At 46.3% G+C, this 6,505-nt stretch overlaps 1 protein-coding gene across 8 annotated transcripts in view; it reads left to right on the top strand.

Annotated features, from left to right (window-relative positions):
• Positions 1 to 2,198: 2,198 nt before the first annotated feature.
• The window catches only part of Pds5b (PDS5 cohesin associated factor B), a 217,219-nt gene continuing 212,912 nt past the window's right edge, over positions 2,199 to 6,505 (top strand). For 4 of the 8 annotated variants that reach the window (XM_029559633.1, XM_029559635.1, XM_029559631.1 and 1 more), the window contains exons 1-2: positions 2,332 to 2,346; positions 2,948 to 3,071. The gene's annotated coding sequence lies outside the window, so the exon portion shown is untranslated. Of the gene's footprint in view, positions 2,347 to 2,947; positions 3,072 to 6,133; positions 6,211 to 6,505 lie in introns of those variants that run through there. The other 4 variants (XM_029559634.1, XM_029559632.1, XM_029559637.1 and 1 more) reach the window with 3 other exon arrangements.

Raw genomic sequence — 6,505 nt, 5'->3', positions numbered from 1 at the left:
GCTATTATGGTTTGGCCATGAAATGGATCCCCAAACTTGTATGTTGAAAACTTAGATGCCAGTGCAATCTTCAGAGATGGGAGGTTTGGGAGATGATTGAATCATGATGGCTCTGACCTATTCAGTGAATTAATCCTTTGATGGACTCCTAATTAGATGGCATTATTGGGATTGTTATTATTGGGATTATTGGAAACTGGTGGAAACTAGCTGGTGAGTCCCAGTTGGTGGAAGTAGGTCACAGGGGATATGCCCCGGAAGGGTATTTCTTGCTTAGAGATTTCTCTTGGCTGTTTTCTTGTTGCCAGGAGGTGAAGAACTTTGCTCTGTCAACGATGCTCTGCCTCACCAGTGGCTCAGAAACAACAGCCAACCACAGATGGAAGCCTCTGAAACCATGAACCAAAATAGATCATTCCTCTTTTATGGTGATTAAAAAAACATTATTTTACTTATATGTATGTGTGTGTGCCTGCATGAGTTTATGTGTACCACATGTGTGCAGGTACCCGAGGAGGACAGGGGACTTCCAACCCCCTGAAGTGGAGCTGCAGGCAGTGGTGGGCCACCTGATATGAGTGGTGGGAACCAAACCTGGATCCTCTGCAAGAGCAGTAAGTGCTGTTTATCACTGAGCCATCTCTCAAGCCCCTTTATGTTTATTTTTTTTTTGTCTTTTTGAGACAGGGTCTCCCTGTAGCCCCAGCTGTCCTGGAACTCACTATGTAGACCAGGCTGGCCTTGAACTCACAGAGATCTGCCTGCCTCTGCCTCCCAAGTGCCGGGATTAAAGGCGAGCACCACCACACCCGGCTTATGTTGATTTTTTAAAAACTAGCAACACTTCACCAACTGATAGACAATTCCATCAATGTCAGGATCTCCTATTGACATATAAGATGGGAAGCAACATTCTTAAACAATCACACACTGGGTGAAACTATTTACTGAGCCAAATCAGTGAGCACTTCAAAGATTCTTGCTGTCACTCTGCTGAAATGTATTTGCTTCATGTCTTTGGAGACTTGAGAACTGGAGGGAAAGATAAGAACACTAACTACAACCTAAGAGCCAATGAAGCTTTTCTTAGACCTAGATAGACATCCTATTCTGTCCTTGCAGGCATAATATGTATTGATGGGAACAATGAAACAGAACAGGAAACTTCCCAAGGCTTGGCAAATCAAGTGATAAATATCCTGCAGTAATCCACAATTTCACCTATTATTTCTTCATAGTTGCACAAATACTCTCAAACAGAGTTAGTACAAATATTACCTATCGGGGAGAACTTTCTCACGGCAGGGATGGATATCAACAAAATAGTAAACAGAAGCAAAAGGAGAGCACAGTTTTGGTCAGCTCTGTCGGGGCCCTTGGAGTAGAGAGGAACCTCCTCTGTGCGGGGGAGGTGATCCCTGCGATGATGATCCATGACCTGGCAAAGCCCATTCTGGCCACCAAACCCACAGCTGCAATAGGAAGGCAGAAGCCATGAAGGAGGAGGAAACTCAATTTCTGCAGAGTATCTTTGTGAACTTCAGATTACGTTTTCCTCTAATAAGGAGGATTCTGACAAAGCGAGGAATGGGATGCTTTGTTACAGGTTAAATGTTGGGTCCCTCCCAACACCTGCCACCTCCCTGCGATCTTTACATCCGGAAAGCTGAGGGTTTTAGTAAAATGCACTACCGGGCGCAGAGGAAAAAAAAAAAAAAAAACAAACCCGAAAACCAAAAACAAACAACGAAAAAACCCCCGCATGCGTTTTGAGATCAGTAGGTCAACTACCAAGTAAGGAGCCAAGTAGTCAATATCACACATTTTATTTATACAGCAGATCAGCGCCACACGATAGGCTTTAAGACATCGGCCATCCTTTAATCAAGAAGCTAGGGGGACAGCAGTCTACAGGTTTTCAGCCTCCGACTCGCAGAACGCATTGACAGCTGTCCTTCTCTCTGCTACCTAGGAGACAGCAGCGGCCGCGCGGTTCGGGGGCTGCGCGCGCGAGAGGCCGGGCGGGGCGGAGCGTGCGCGCGCGCGCGGACGGGGTGGGGCCTAGACGGCGGGCTGAGCAGCGCGCGCGGGCCTCGTCTGGCCGGCAGAGGGCACTGCGCACCCACGCGGCGTTCTGCCTGCCCCCCGGGTGCCGTCCGCCGCGGTTCGATTGGAGCAGCCGCCGAGAAGCGCTTGGCGCCATTTTGAAGCGGAGAGGAGGAGGAACGGCCGGGGCTGGCTGCGGAAGGGGAGGGGGGGGAGGAGGCGATTGGATGCGGCGGCGACGGCGGCGGCGGACCCCGGAGAGCAGCGGAGTGTGCGGAGGAGCGACGCGGGCGCCCGGAGGTAGGAAACAATTCAATTAACGGAAAGGGAGCGTCTCTGGCGTCTCCCCTCAGCTGGCCACGCTCCATTTTCCAGCGCGGTGTGCGCGCGCGTGTGGCGGAGCTGAGCCGCCGCCCGCCCAGCCGAGCCCAGCGGAGTCGCGTCGCGCGGGGCTGCAGCAGGCGGGCAGCAGAGCCGGGGGCGGGGAGGCTGCGTCTGCTGCAAGCCACCGCCTTGGCAGCTTAAACTTGCCGCCGCTCGGGCCCGCGGCGGTGACCTTCGTGCCGGGGTCCGCGGCCCGCGCCCCTCCCCCGCGCCGGCCACTTTCCCGGGCGCTCGCCGCGCTGCCGAGGAGCCGTCCCGGGCGGCCTCCCCCTTCCGGCCCCGCCGCCCTTCTCGCCCCCTCGGCGGCTGCCCGCGCCCGGCCTCGCTCGCTCCCGCCGCAGCCCCTCCGGTGGAGTGACATTTTTAACGCCGCTTGGTGCGGGTCGCGGGAGGGAAAGCGCGCTCACCGCGCCTCTTCGCCGGTGTCCGGGGGAGCCGGGGGACCTAGTTGAGGAAGAGCCCCAAGCTGGCGCCAAGTGACTCCGCGCGACCGACGGGGGTTCTCGATTTTCTGAAGGCGGTGCAATCGGTGTGCGATGGTGGCGGCTTCGCCTGTCTGTCCCGTTATCTCATTGGCACTTTAAAAGTTTGCGGTCCGGAAGAGAGCCCTGCTGGTGGGTGCTGCTGCTCTCGGGTTTGCGGTAGGTATATTAGAGATTCCTATTAGCAGCCGACAGGTGTTTGGAGGGATGGATCTGAACCCCGAGATTGGGCACCTGGTCTCCAGACCTGCATGCTACCTAACTACGAGTCTTCCCGCGGAACGTGAGAACTCGGGAGGGCTTTGAAAGATGAGTTGCCCACCAGCTCCAAACTCGTACCATTCTCAGTTACCCAACTAAGGGTTAACCCCCTTTTTATTTCAAATACTGGGTGGCAGTGCAGGCTCAGATCACCGTCCCCCTATTACATATTTGTGGACGCTTTGCATATAGTCTTTAATTTTGAACGGCGGTCTGGGTCTTGAGAGAGTTGGAGAACCTCTGTATGTCTTTATAAGCTTTAAGAACTCGTGTATTTGTATGTAGGAGGCACGCTGTAGATAAGTCACAATTAAAACTTGATGATTGTTCTCAGCACATCTAGGTGAAAAGTTCCTACAGAGGGTATTTTCTATGTTAAAAGTCTTGTAGAAGTCAAGTAAAATAGTTAAACATGGCTTTCAAAGGCCATCTCTTACCTGTGCACACTATGCATGTCGGATGTTGATATTTTTAGGGACAATACAATGAATACTTTGTTTTTTTTTTTTTTTTTGTCTTTTCGAGATGGGGTCTCCCTGTAGCCCCAGCTGTCCTGGAGCTCACTGTGTAGACCAGGCTGGCCTCGAACTCACAAATATCTCCCTGCCTCTGCCTCCCAAGTGCTGGGATTAAAGGCGTGAGCCACCACGCTGGGCAAAATGAATACTTGTATATGTAGGTCTGTGGAACGATTAATCTTGCAACTCATGGTGATAGCAGAAAACTTAACTGAAATTTACAGCAATAAGTTTGGATATAAAAGTTACATGGCACATGCTAAGATTAGTAAGATTAAGTTATTTGGAAAATTTAAATATAGAACACTTTTACCTTGGAGCTGTCTCTCCCAATGGTAGCCCAGACTAACCTGGAACTGCCAAGCCTCCTGGCTCCCTGTGCTGGGATTACACTACCACACCCAGCTCATAAAAACACATCTTAAATGAAAATGTTATTTGTTTGAAATAATATTTGCATAAAATGTGAATTTGCAGATAAATATATAGGAAAGACTTGCTTCAAACTTTGCTAATGAAGAAACTTTTCTTCCTTTTTCTGATGACTTAAGTGTCTTTTAAATGAGAAGATAGTGCTTGTCTATTTCTTTAAAATTAAGAACTTTGTTTTCTTGGTTGAAGTTGATTTGCCACTAACTGCTTTTACAGTAGGTTTTGTACTGCTCCTGAAAGCCATCTTTATTTCTCTGGTTGTGGTGTGGTGTCCGGTCTACACCAAGAATTAGAGGAGATTATGTGATGATAGTGGTTCTTGCCATAAATGGTTTGTACCAAGGTTCTAGATAGCTGTTTGATGATAGTTATTTTAATTTTAAAGTTTATCCTGAAATTGTTCTGTAGCTTTGTTTAACCAAGAGAGTGCAACTCTTTTGAGGACTAGACTTTACTGGTAATTTGGTAAGCCTAAAATACAGTGATACCTTGTATTAGACAGTCCTTGCTCTGGTGAAGAGAGAAGTGGTGGATATACCTGAATTTTGTGAGGAAGGAATGATTTGGGATGCTGCCTTTTTTCTTCTTACTCTCCTTGGCACATTTAGAGATTGATCTTTGGTTTCCACCATAGTGCTTTTTCTTTGATCCTGTTTGCTTAGCATTAATAGGAGAGTGCACTCTGATTTGGTTTACAGGTTCTTAGGTGACACTGTATATAACACTATAATAAATTTATGTGTCCTTTGTAGGTGTTAAGGATAGTCTCCGATTACCTTTTGATGGGAAACTAGATTCAGATTATAATTTACCTGATTTAAACAAGGTCACTGTCATATTCATGTGGATGTAGTAAGCAATCCTTAGAGCTTCTGGAAGCTTAGACATTTCCTAGTGGTCTGTGTTTTATTTAGGATTTACCTACAATTAAAAATCATTGCAATGCAGCACAGTATTCTCCATCCTGTTCTTATATTTCACTCATTCAACCATGGAACTAAAGCTTTGAAGTTAACCATCTGTTTTAGAATCTGGCTTTAACAATTTCTGTCTAGGATTCAGTCCACCTACTGTCTTAGCAGAAGATAACCTCTTGAAGGTCTCTGTCTCCTGGAGCTGCTTGCTCATTTATTAACACTATTTGACATGTTACTTATGTTTTTGTAAATAATACTGAAACTTGCAAGCCAAAGTAGTTTGGAAGAGTTAGTATTGCACTTGTTTTGTTATAAAATATAGTGTGCATAAGTGAATTATTTTAATTTTAAACCTAGTTTGCTACATTAGTCATTTGTTATCGCCATTGACAGTAGGCATTTTATTTGCTTTATGTATTCCTGCTTAGCAATGTTAAAAACTCCAGAAATAATTTAGTTTAAAATAAAACCAGTAAATAAAACCAGTAATAAAAACTGCCTCCCAAGTGCTGGGATATTAGGTGTGAGCCACCATGCTCCGCTGCTTAAATCTACTTAAAAGTGGCCAAGTGATCTGTAATCCCGACACCTTAGCAAGTCAGCCCCTCACATTATTCCTTTATGAACCTAACTTATTTTAATCATTTCTCTCAGCATTTGAAAAACATTTTATAATCCTTTCTCATTAATTAGTTCAAAGTTAAGAATGTTTGCAACATTGAGAATTACTGTTTTATTGGCATGAATCATGGTACACAGTGAGAAAATTAACGATTATAAAACTCAAGTGCATAAAATTTAGTGTTTTAAAACCAAAATTAGTCTGAGATATTTAAAAACATAATAGTTACTGTGGTCTAATGATTAGACATTAATAGTAAGCAGGAGTCTTGGAGGACATGTATAAAACTGAAAAAGGGAGTGTGGAGCCAAGACTGAGTAAAGCAGGAAGGTGGAGGCATCTTCTGAGTCTTAAGTCACGTAGACTCTGCCGCCCCTCTCTTCTTTGACAGAGTTTGCTGTGAACTGATTCATTAAAAAGGAGCAAAGGCCATTTTCATGTGCTTCCATCTTCATGTGCATCCCGTTCTAGGTATCCAATAGACAGAACTGAGACATCTGGCCTTGAGAAGTGCATGATAGTGCTTGGAGACCCACGCCAAAATGGAGGTGAGCAGAGTAGCATCTCTGCTGCTAAAGGAAGGAGCAGGCCATCTTCCCTCTTCACTGACAGCTGAGGTTGTTGCTCATGTGGGAGAGTGAAATCAGCTTGGACTAGAGAATGCTGCTGCTGCTGCTGCTGCTGCTGCTGCTGCTGCTGCTGCTGCTGAGGTGTTAGGAACCATGGCAGCACTTTCTTGGAGAGAATGGTTAGGGACCTGAAAGGAAAGGAGAGTTGTAGGTGGTGGTAGTAGGAGGCTTTTCCCTCTTCTTCAGTTGCATTTAGGAAAAGGTTTTTTTTTTT

Source organism: Nannospalax galili, unplaced genomic scaffold, assembly GCF_000622305.1.
Source record: "Nannospalax galili isolate Female #2095 unplaced genomic scaffold, S.galili_v1.0 scaffold768, whole genome shotgun sequence".
Taxonomy (NCBI): Eukaryota; Metazoa; Chordata; class Mammalia; order Rodentia; family Spalacidae; genus Nannospalax; species Nannospalax galili.
The sequence above is the reverse complement of the archived record's forward strand: the minus strand, read 5'-3'. Positions and strand labels throughout refer to the sequence as shown.